Consider the following 6859-nt stretch of genomic DNA (forward strand, 5'->3'; position numbering starts at 1 on the left):
TTCTGACAGATTTCTATCCACTGTTCTTGGGGCCGCTTCTGTAAATCTGAATGTGGGCGAAACTTCCGGTGCTAAAGAGGAAGTACATCAAATACGCGTATGCTAGTGCAGTGGCTAACATTAGAGGCTAACTATGAATGACAGTTGTTTCCATTGGAATTCGCTACACGTTTGTAAATGTTGATTTACTTTTGTAATCCCATGTTCACACTGTTTGTTTTGTAAGCTATAAGGTGGATACCACCATTCTCCTGGGGGAGTCTACTGTAGCTATGAATGTGGGTGTAACTATAATACTATAGTAACAATAATAGCAAAAACCCAGTTCTTCCAGGGGCTTACTAAAGGGGTTTAGCATCAACAGCGGTTGTTCTGAAAGAAAGAAATATTTGCTGCAATAAATACAGCTTCATTTTTGTTAAATCAGTTATCTTGCTGAAGTTATATAAGCTGAATGTTATAAATGACTTTCTGTAATGCTCAGTACCTGCTGCTCCGTTCATTGTACTAATAACGTGACAAATTAAATATATGTTTTTAACAACTGTGTTTTAAACATGTTTTCAATGTCTAAAAGCATGAGGCATGTGATTCTTTCAATTTCATTTATTCATTATATTATTCAATACATTCAATATACTGATACAAAGCTAATAAAGTTAGATAAATATGCTTGTCCAGGTTATCTGAGGTCATTTCATCACTTGTCATCTCTTGCAGAGGTTGGAGAAATAATAATATTACCCCATTTGAGGTGTAACAGACGAAGCTGACATATGTTGATGTCCAAATTGCTCTAATCATCACATTTAGCATCTTGTTTCAAAGTTGTAGCATTTCTATGCAAAGTCCTGTTTAGACATAAAGGCATTTACATGCCACTGCTGCAACAGTAGGCACAATTTGGGGTAAATGACTGTGCAGAGCATTTATCAGGACCTATAATCTGGGCCACTCTCTTTTCCTTAGAGAAGCCTTAGCCCTCAGGAGGTCTGCCTTTTTTCTAATAACAGCCTGAGTGAGTTTTTTGAGCTAGCTCAGTCACACAACAGAACAAAAACGGCTTTACAAAAACGGATTTCAGACTTCTTTATGAATCAACTTAAGAGAGCTAAAGCAAGCGGGGAATCAGCTACCTGCAGAGCTTGGAGCACAAACAATGACAGCCCAAATATGTCAGTCAGCGCTTTACCCGAGAGAGAGCTGGGAGCTAACATTTGTCAAGCTAATATAGCCAAGGAGGCTGAAGCTAGCTCCAACAGGTCAAGTGCAGCCGGAGAAGAGGAGGGAGAAGCTAGTGGCAAAAGTACCGCCAGGCCAAGGACAGGTGCGGGAGGACAGCGCGAACCGTTGACACAACCCTGCAAGCCTCAGGACCATGCCTTTCCTGGTAAGCGTGTAGGAGACGAGAACTTTAACCCGACTTTTCAGCCGAGATGGTTTGATAAATGGAGGTGGCTACTTCACACTACAGAGACGGACTGTGTTTTTTGGTTTGCATGCATCCAGGCTGTAGAGAAAAGCTGGTATCTTTGGAGCAGTATGGGTGGATGGACATGCTTTTTGTGGAGAGGGGAGAAGAGACACACCTTGCACTTATGAATGTGCATGGGGAAATTGTTGAATAGTTGGGTATACAAGACATAATAAAGAGTTTCATCAGTGTAAGTCCTTAGCCCAAAAACACCTTTGGAGTGACAGCATGAAGTAAGATCACCTTTTCACATACAACAGTCAGGCTGAATACATGTAAAGTTGTTCTTTGTTATTAGTTAAATTACCTGATGCCCTATCTTGGTCCGTAAGTATTATGCCAGTTGTCTATTCCTCAGTTCTGGAGTTTGTTGTAAATCTGGCTTTGTTGACAGCCAGTGCATAGCTGCTCTTGTATGAGATATGAGAATACTGTGTCTATGCTTGTTTTATGATCCTGCTGTATGAGAATGTTTTGTTGCTGTTTCAGTACTGATAGTAATTGTGTAAATCTGGCTTTTTGATAAGCCAGTGTTGTGCTGCACTGTGTCTACTATGTCTTGTGGATTTACTTACTTAAATATCTAACTTTATATTATTTGTATTTTTCTTAAAAGTTAGGATTAAAATCTGGTTCTCTGCAGCACCCCCATAAGAAGCTTCAGTTTGAACACAAGACAACACACCTCAATGAATGAGCTTACTGAAGAGACACAGCACCAGCGGACTTCCTCTGCTGTCTCTTATGCACATTCCTCTGTTGCACACATCCAACCATAGTAAAACCATAGGAAATAAAAGTTTTCATTTAGACTTGGCACTAAAGAGCCACAGGTGACTGGAGAGCCATGGGTTCAGTATCTCTGCTCTTTATATTAAGCAGAAATAACATAATGGTGTGGTGCATTTCTTCATTAATTTTGTCACTGTTTTAACTGTAATTATTGTTAGGGGGGCTGAGGAATATTTTAGGGTGGCTTCAGCCCCCCAGAAAGGGCCTAATGACATCCATGCTTACAAGTTCTGTTTAAATCTAACTCAAAACATCATGTTTCAGTACTTTTTGTAAAGCCACATGGTCTTCATCCATTGCAGTTTTCTCTTAATTCTACCACATATGTTAATCTTGACCACCCAAGGCGGCCCAATGTAAGAGACTACAAGTGGCATTAAGTAAAAAGTGCACACTGAACAAGGAAGTCCTCTTCCATCATGTGCAGTCTATCATCAGTTGTAAACTTTTGCCCAACAGGGGAGACTTCTCTCACTGAGTCAGTAACTTCAGTCATGGTGCAAAAGTGTTTAACGCCGGCCACACACTACCGGATTTTAAGCCCGATTTGAGGCCAGATTTGCCTCCCCAACAGTTGCGGGGCATATCCCAAATGGACATTTATTTACCTGAATAATCCTTATGTGAATGGGGTTAACACGATTATTTTACTGCTTCCAATCGTGTTGTAGCCTCCAATATCCAGAATCGTAAACATCAAACATGTTTTCAATTCTAGGTCGTAGTGCCTCTGACAGCGTGCCCACAACAACCAATTAACCTGGCAGGCCAGGAAGCGTCTCCAGCTGGATCATACGTACTTTCACTGCTCACAAACATGAACACAACTGTACCTTCGTTCAAGCCAAGATTTTATCCTGATTCTTTTCCTTGTTTTATCATTTTTGCTGAAGCTGTAACACATGACAGGACAGCCTGTGGGAGTGAGACAGCAAGCCGACGGTATCAATAGACATACAAGTTAGTAAATCTTCTGATGTCACATGATCACACAATGTCAGATGAGTGGTCTCCAGTGATATGACATTCTGGTTGAGTTGTCTAGTGTGTGCGTTCAGAGGATTAAAGATGAAAAATCGTTTGATATAGTCCCTATGTCCGTGGTCTCCCACATTTTTTTTAATCATTTAAGATTTGAAAATCATCCCATGTGGCAACCTTAATGCCCAAAGGCATTCTGGGAACAATGAAAAAAAAAAAAAACAGTTTGATCATTTTCAGGTCATTTTCAAATTTAAATATTGCCCAGACGCTGATGGCCAAATAACTGGAAACAGAATAAGTCATTTATTCCTTCTGTGCGGCCCTGTATAAAATGACCTACAGACTAGTACTGGTCCATGGTCTGGTGGTAGGGACCACTTGTCGAGGGTACTGGCCAGGCAGGTGGTAGGGCTGCCATGAGCCCCTGGTTGTGCTGTAGATGTACAAAGGGTCTGAAAACAGCTGTCGCTCCCTGGCAAATCACCAGGTTTAAAAAGGAATGCTGTCAAGTTTGACCTCAGCTGCTGAGCAACACATGCGTATCAACATATGACTAGCTTGACACTGGCAGGAGTGAAATTATAATTATAATAGAATTATATAAACTTTTCCATTGTATAATTTTCCTCATAAAGTTTGGTTGATCTTGGGATTGTAATTTTGCAAATGCAGAGGCACTTTCCAAGGTGCACAAAATATAATCCTGTTGTACCATCAGCTCATGCATGTGGGGTTGCATTGAAATGGAATGCACTACTTGTACTAGTGCTTGATGTTTGATAAGGAGACTGTGGAGCATGTGCTGACCACCTTGTCCAGTCTGTTCAGATTGAGGCGTATACATGCAAGAGTAAATTGATTTTCACTTGCACTATTTCAGTGTGCTACTCTGACTTTGACTGATTGAATTAGTGTGACTTCATCCTTACTAACTTGTTTACATGCATCTCATACTTTTTCTCAGACAAGCACAGTAATATGACTTTTTCTGACTGTATATAAATGTGCTGAATGAGGGACTTCACGGCCCTTCTCAGTGACCTCTGCTGTGCTGCTGGAGAGGTGTCAGTGATCAAGAGCACTAAAGCTTCTCCTCAGCATCAGTTTTTACTGATGACTTTCTCAGTCAACAAGAGGCTCTCAGCTCATCCCATGTAATAAAGTAGCCACTTTAAAGCAACAGAAGATAAGTGTCTTCTAAGCTTATTTATAGACTAAGACAAGAGGAAGGTGTTGATGGAAATGACGGAATGACTTTGAGGATGAAGGATCAATAGATTCCCTAAACAGTAGCTTTAGTTTGCGTTGATTCATATCAACTCTGCCACAGAAACAGGTGATGTCAGCGGGGTCAAAAGTGCAGAAGAGTGCAGGGTGGGTGGGCAGGTGGGTAGGTAGTGTATGTGATGGAGGCAGACCTGTGGAGCGGAGGTGGTGATTGTGGTGCTAATGGTGTTTCAGGAGGGGGAAGGGCTGTGAGAGGGCTCTTCATCGCTACTTCTGTCCGTTTAATGACTACACGGCGTGATTACTCAGGTCAGTCCACACAGTTACATAAGCTACCACTCAGGATGGATGCTAAATGCAGTCTTCCTGTTGCTGTGAAGCCTGCTGGTGACATGCTGTAGATAATAATAGCATTCTTAGCTAATACTCTTTAGTCCAACTGCAGGAATTAGGGATTTTTGTGATTTTCTTTTACCTGAAAGGATTTATTTTTAGGGGCACTACATATGCAGATGTATCCAGATGCACTATGAATATGATGACACCTCAAACCATATGTATAACTCAACCAGGATATAATTGCTTTTTATTTAACAACTAATGCTTATCATTTGTAATGCTAAAAAGACTATGTTAACGTAGAGCCTGAAAGGGACATTAAATATTCATTTTAACTCATGATATAATGCATAAAATCCATGTAGAAATAAGACCATTAACATTAAACAGGGAATTGAATTCTTCTTTTCTGCCCAATAATTATTTCCTGCTCTGGTTATCCTGGGGTCTTTTCATATTTTATTCAGTGCCTCCAACATGACTTCCACTTATTAGCCAACTAACATATTCTTGTGTTGTTGCAGTATTAATGTATAATAAATTCCTTTCTCTGCAAAGCTAGCCCATTCTTAGTTTCACCTGGAAAACACTGACACTATTTCAGCAACAGACAGAGATGGTTTATTTATTGTCCATTACTACCTGGGATTTTTAATGCAAAAATTGCAGTTCCATTTGAATAATTTAAAGGACATTCAATATGTGAGCTGTGATTGGTGGAGGTTTTTAAAAGATGTAACCTGGTTCAGCCTTAAAATACTCCCTGAATAATTACTTAGCGTTTAAGAACATCAGCAACTTAGCCATGAAAGCGAAAGACCATGCACGTAAAATCCTAGAGTGGGTCGATGACTGCTAAGGCGCATGGTGTGTGAAAGTCACCTACGCTCTGACGATTCCATAGCGGCATTAATGTAAGCACAAAAACCGAGCAACAGGAGCTTCATGGAATGGGTTTCCATGGCCGAGCAGGTGCGTGCAAGCCTCACATCACCAAGTCCAATGCCAAGCATTGGATATAGGAGCACACCAACACAGGACTGTGGTGCAGTGGAAGCATGTTCTGTGGAGTGATGAATCACGCTTGTCTGTTTGGCAGTCAGACGTATGAGTCTGGGTTTGACAGATGCCAGGAGAACATTACCTGCCTGACTGCACTGTGCCAACAGTGAACCCTGCTGGAGGAGAGACAATGGTATGGGGCTGTTTATCCAAGTTTGGGCCCTATGTCTTAATGCAATCTTAAAGCTTCAGCATACAAGACATTTTAGACAATGCTATGCTTTAACTTTGTGGCAACAGTTAGGGAAAGGCCCTTTGCTAGGCCAACATGACTGTGCCCCAGTGCACAGAGCGAGGACCATAAAGACACGGTTTGATGGGTTCAGTGTAGAAGAGCTTGACTGGTCTGCACAGAGTCCTGACCTCAACCCTCATAAATGCTCTGCAGCGTGAATGGGTGATTTGATATTGTCTCTCAGCTGTTTAAGGGTCTGTATGACAAAAGCCTTTGTGGTCTGTAAATGAATGTCTCCATTTTTCTCTGTTTTTCAAAGAAGAGAGGTGTTGAATAAATACCCAAAGCTGCATCTCCATAGTGTTGAATTGTAGCTGCTACTGATATGCACTCTTGTTGCCCTCCAGGCCTCGGTGCCAGTTGCGTGACTGGAAGCATAATCAGCACTGTGTCCTGGCTGCAGAGCTCTGCACAACATGCATAAATAACATTGTTAATCCAATAAGGTAAACATGTCTTTACATGCTGGGTTCCATTTCAAGATTGGCATTAAACCAGATTGTCAACTGGACTAGGACTAGGTTTGGACTAAAGCTTTGCTTTCCTCAGACAGTTTTCTATCTTAAAAACAAAGAGTGCACAGCTGTGATCAGTCACTACAGCTCAGATAAAAAAATACTACAAGCAGGCCTGCCGACAGAGCTGGCTGAGCTCCTGAAAAAATCTGAGACAATGGGCTTTCTCCAGTTGTAATTTATTGATGGTATCAGTGCATGTGTGTTGCATCAATAGCATTGGTGCTAGCA

Source organism: Cheilinus undulatus, linkage group 3 (genome assembly GCF_018320785.1).
Source record: "Cheilinus undulatus linkage group 3, ASM1832078v1, whole genome shotgun sequence".
In the NCBI taxonomy this organism is placed as follows: Eukaryota; Metazoa; Chordata; class Actinopteri; order Labriformes; family Labridae; genus Cheilinus; species Cheilinus undulatus.